The following is a 6,050-nucleotide window of genomic DNA, read 5'->3' on the forward strand; positions in this document are numbered from 1 at the left end:
AGAGAGGCCAAACTTGCTCCAGCCGCGTTTCTTCCGCCGAGCCGATTTCCTTCCTCCGCGACCAGCAGCGCCAGACCCGACCCGGCCCGACCTGCCTCCGCGGCGGCGGGAGCGGGGAAGCCGCCGCTACCTGCCGCGCCGCCGACTTGGCTCCGGCCGCAGCGGAGCCCCCGCAACAACCCGCTTTTTCTTACTCCCCCCCGCAGCGAGCCCGCCGCCCTCGCCCCCGGCCCCGCTCCCTTCCCCTCCGCGAGCCGCTGCCGGGCGCAGGGCGGCAGCCCCGAGGCGGCGGTGCCCCGCTGCGCCGCGCCGGCCCCGACCTACCTGCGGGCGCCCGCCGGGCGCTGGCGGGGCGGGCCGCGGGCGAAGAAGCGGGAGAAGGCGCTGTGCCAGGAGGAGCCGCCGCCACCGCGGCTGCCCCCGCCGGACATCGCCGCCGCCGGGCCGGGGCGGGGCCGGGGCGGGTCGGGCTGGGTCGGCGGGCCGGGCCGGGGCGCGGGACGCGAGGCGCCGCGAGCAGCCGCCGCCGCCGCTGCTGCTGCCCGGCTCCGCGTCCCGGGGCAGCGGCAAGCCCCGCCCCTCTCCCCGCGGGGGCGGGCCCCGCCCACGCCCCGCCCCTTCCCGCCGGCCGCGCGGCCGGGCAGCGCCCCCGTCCCGCCTCGGTGCGGGCGGGCGGAGAAGTTCCGGGGCTGGCCGCAATTTGGCCTTTTTTTTCTTTTTTTTTTCTTTTTAAGTTAATGGGGCATAATTTGCGGAAACAAAGACAAAAGGTCAGAAGTGAAAACTAACTCTGGAAGTGAAAGGACACCGAGCCTTCAGCATTCATACCCCTCCTGACCGGCTGGAAACACTGGCTCCAGCCTACTTCTTCCTTGTACTTGTGCGCTCAGGTGCTACTGGTGTTTTTGCCAGCGGAAAGCCGGCACCCAGGCGAACGCTGCCCTCGCCCCGCTCCCGGGTGCTGCACGGGGCAGAGCGCTTGCCTCCCGTGAAGGCGCAGGGAAGCTGGTGCTTCCCCGCTCTGCCTCCCTGGAGCCTTCAGGAGCAGCTCTGGCCAGCTTTGCCGAGGAAGATGAGTGATACCAAAGAAAGGGGGTTCTCCTGCCTCTTGACGAGGCTTCTTCCTAGAAAGGGGCTTTTTACCAAAACCTGAATTTTCTCCTTCTGAGGACTGTGGCGTCCCTCAAGTTACCATCAAACTACTCTCACCAATGCGGATGATGTTACCCTCGCATACACAAATATCCTGATTTTACAGAGGCGGAGGTGATGCACAAAAACTGAGTGCAAATCACTGGTAAAAATGCACTAAACTTGATCTGAAGGTTTTAAATACAGAACCACACTTTTCTCTTTCCTTGATGAACATCTCTGCTTTTCTCTGTGACTGCCTACCTCACCTTTTTATGAGCCCCTTTTGGCATCATACCATTCGCCACTTTTCTGGAAGATTTTTCTCCACTTTTCACTTTGATTCACCCCCTCTATACCCAAGCCCTCTTTGGACTTTGCCAGTGCTCTCCTTTACTGCAATGCTATAGTAGCATTGGCCTGCTGTGGCAGCAGCTTGGGGTGGATATGAAGTTGGTACTCCAGGCCCATCTACAGATCAGCTGTGATAAAAAGCCTGGAAATAAATTATTGGCTACCTTTCAATCTGTTTTCCACTGTCTCAGCTATAAGCAATGTCTTTAAGAAATGCCCAGACAGCTTCTCTTGATACTGTCCAGCTCTTATCTACCTCTGATGAGGATTTTAGAAACAAGGGCAGGTTGGTCAGAATTGGGCCTAGCCAGTGGTTTCACTTTCCCTGGTATAGTTACCAATAAAAGATTGTTGTCACCAACCTTATTCAGTGGACCAGCACTTACGACACAGAAAGGTCCCGCCTGGTTGTCAGCATTCAGACAAGGAGCAAACAAGTTTCTCAGTGATACAGAATGCCCCAAACCAGCATAAACCTACAGTGTTTCATGCCAGACCAGTATAGAGGAAAAAAACATAAACAAACAAACAGAAAAAAAATATGTTTTGAGGATTCCTGCGTAGTTGCCCGTTCTCAGGGAAACGACAATCAATCAGAGTTACAACTACAAAATATAACAGCAGTCCCTACAGAACCTTACAGTGTCTCCCTCTTACATTCAAAATAAAAGTAATTGAGGCTCCAAAAACAAACTAGAAGAGTGGCAATTTGTTAAATCCAATTAAATGGAACTGCACAAACAGGCTGCAATGAGGCTCAGGCTCTCAGTGACTATTTATTACTTCTAATTCTTTACCACGCACATCTCAGCTTCCCTACGTATTGCCTAAGTAAGATCTCTTCCCTGAGCTGTAGCAAACCTGAATATAATAATTAGCATTTGTAAAGCATAAGGTATCTTCAAAGGACTTAAGCATCAATTAATCCACAGAACCACCTTAGGATGTAGCTAAGTATAACATGGTAAGTGGTTTGCACACAGAGACACAGGCAGTCAGAACACCCGGCTGCATCCAAAACCTGTCCATACTCCCAGCGACATGCCCAGAGGGGCACCACAGGGCAGCATGAAGCACTACCAGGGCTGTGCTTGTCCAAGAACAAAGAGCCAAGCTAATTAGAAATGCTAATCCCAAACAGCAACATTTTGTGCTCAAATCTGTTTCTCCTTTCTTCATTGTCTCAAAAAGCAGAATATACATAAACATTACACCGAATCACAGTTCTAGTAGAAGCACATAAGCAAATTCTGATCAAAATAATAAAAGTAGATCAATGTAAAAAACAAACATGGAGTGGGCTAGACAACCTCATTCTTTTTGCGTATCCAGGAGTCATTGGGTACCACATGACCTTGAAGTAAATAAATTAGATTCATTTAAAACCCTAAAAGGGGAAACACTGGCTGATATGCCAGGAGGAACCCAGTTTTAGCCAGCTATAGCTCCAATGAAGGCAGAAAAGTGAGGCCTTTGCCCTAGGATGCAGTATCTACCATGTGGCAGGTGGCCTAGCACATTAACACAGCTGTCAGCATTAACAACAGCACCAACACATGCAAGCCAAAACAGATGGGGGAACTCCTTGCTTTCTGCCTCAAATTAGAATACTCAGATGCGGCCCATACAAGGTAAGATTGCACTGCCCAAGGCAGTGAGAAACCATTAAAACATAGCTGCAGAATGAAACAAAGGTACAGAGGCGGAAAATGCCAAGCCTAGGCTCTTCTGAGCTGTTTATACTTTTTTTTCCTAGTCCATCCTGCCCAGAGGTTCGCTTGAACCATTATCTCAAAGAAAAGAGAGGAGAATGCTATGCCCAGTCCATATCCTGTCATTTTCTACTGCAGTTCAGATTATAATGGTTGTGCGCAAGGGAAGACTCCCCCTTCTCCTGGCTGCTTTAGAGGGAGCAGATGGTGAAATTTTAATTGTGCTTTCTGAATTTCCTCCCTTTCATGGGTCTTTAAAATGTTTAGTCAAATCTTCTTTTGTTTGGATACAAAAAAGGAAAGCAAGTTTTCATCATACTGTTTATGAAGAGCTCTTCTTTCACATGTAGTTTTAGACTTTTTCTAATATTTTGCAGAGATAACCAGGAAAAATGTAGCCTTAAAATCGCAAAGCTAAACATTTTCCTTGCAAGCACATTTTAGCATAACTATTGAATGATAAAAACATTCTCAAACTGTTTGCTTTGTTGGACTGTTACAGTAAAAAATGGTCTTATGATTTGAGGTACAAAGTATTTATCAATGAAACTATTCTGTCTATCTTGACTATTTTTTCTTATTTAATAGGCAATCTCATTTTCCAGGCTCTTCCCAAACACATCCAGAAGTAAAAAGGTCACAGATTTAAGTACCATTTTAATAATGGGTGGTCCTTTACTTACCTTTTTCCTTTCTAGTATATATTATGACAAGGTTTCTAATAGGTAGCATGAGACCATGGAGTTATAATGGGGTCATCACATGTAATATCTCTTAGCCATTTTTGACAATTTTCATTTTCCAGATGCTGAAAAAAAAAATACTGATGACTTTACAATTTCCAGTCTATGCTTATTCTGAAATGAAGGTGTACAACAGAACTGAAGATCTGGGTCTTGGGTATTTATTATTATACAGATGAAGTGTGTTAGCAAGGATTTCTAGGATATAACTAACTTTGATCTAGCTGTGACCTTTTGCTGTTAAGCACGCATTGTGCAGCTTTCCAGCAATCCTCCATGTCCTTTAACTGTGCACACCCTGTTCCTCTGTTTGATTTGCTGAGAGTGGCTTAGAGAAGAGACACATGGTCAGCTGCTACTGTTCAAATGCCTCAGCGCCTGCAGAAGACAGCTGGAAATGGCTCATGCTATTAACTGGAGTCATGGAGAGCCATAACTGTATTATTTATTATTTTGGATAAGATTTGCACACTGTCACCTACGGCCAAGGTTCACTGTACTAATTACAATCTTTAAATCATCTTTCTGAAACCCTCTCCTATTTATTTTCCACACTATCATTTGTGATGTATACATTTACCCAGTACAGTAGTGCTAAAAGGGTAAATGACTTGTAAAGGACAAAATAAAATTGATCAAGAGCAAAAAACTAAACAAACAAAGCAAAAGAAACACCCAACACAGCATCTACAGAAGCTCTGTTAAAATGGACTTTCATTGCACCTGGGCAAAGGGCAAAAATGATATAAAAGGCTTATTTTTCAGTGGTATTTGGTCATCTAGAATGGAGTGAAGTGAATAAGGTCCTTTCCTGTCAATTCCAACAGAACTGATAGCTTTCAGCTAATTAACACAGCTGGTCCAGAAGGGTTTCAAGGCATTCTCTCGAGCACCTCCTATCAGTAACACTTGTGTAATTACAAAGATGAAGCCCACCTGTGCTCTTACCAATGCTAAGCACTGCAGAATGCCCTACTCTCACTGGAGCTCAAGACAATCAGCACTTCATATAATGAGGTCTCTAAAACCATACTATTCTGGGTTATGCTTCTTTACTGAAACAGTCTCTCTAGCTGCCATCACCCACCTAACCAGAAAAATTCTGGTTAAACAAAGTGCTTCCGTAACTTATTTTCCTCCAACCTCTAACATACATGGGGGGGGGGGGGCGGGGAACAGCACAAATCATTTAGTGTCCAAAAGAATGGAAGAGTTTTCAAAAAAAGATTTCTTACAAACAAATAAAGGAACTCCATGAAATCTAACCAGCAAGTTCTACACTGTAGTTCATTTAGCACTTTTCTTCCTAGAATGTCATTTGAATATTGGATTTGTACTTAAACAAAAGAAATACACACCTTTCTGTACAAATCTACACAATTTTAGATATCAAATCAAAATATTAATTTTCTAAAAGCTTACTCCATTTGCATACAAATTTGTATAGATCCATTTTTCAATCTGCAGACTGTTAAGCGGTTTTGAGTAGTGGTGCAAACCTTTGCACAGCAAAATTAAGCCTGTGGACAGCAGTCTTGCATTTTTTAGTTACCCTCCAAAGATGTCCTAAAGTTAGTCCCAGTCAGAGATGCACCAGTTCCACCCCTTTGGCGACTCTGCTGGATTTCAAAATGCAGGAAGCTTTTTATTCCTTTATAAAACATTATTCAAAATGTTTGAACATTAGTATATTAACAAAAAAGGAAACACTTACCACCATGTTAGCAAGCACATACATTATTATGCTCCAAAAGGAAGACTCTTTAATTTTTGGAGAAATACACTGCAAATATTCTTGGAGACTGTAAGTATACCAGGCTCTAACAAGTAGAATTCTTAGGGATTCCAGCCAAACAGGATCATAAAGGCTTTTGGCTGCAAATACCCCAGAATCTCATCTGGCTTCATGGAATGACTTATTTTCCTCTCCACTTCATTTAGGCTCCCCTCCTTTCCTTCTCCACCTCTGCCACCCCTCACCCCCCCCCCAAAAAAAAACCCAAACACCACCTTTGCTTATGGATACAGAGATAACCATAAGTTACTCCAAACAGTCAGCAAAAACTTCCATCTTATTACAGAATAAAGAAGAAAAAGTCTAATTCCTGGT

Source organism: Apteryx mantelli, chromosome 1 (genome assembly GCF_036417845.1).
Source record: "Apteryx mantelli isolate bAptMan1 chromosome 1, bAptMan1.hap1, whole genome shotgun sequence".
Classification (NCBI taxonomy): domain Eukaryota; kingdom Metazoa; phylum Chordata; class Aves; order Apterygiformes; family Apterygidae; genus Apteryx; species Apteryx mantelli.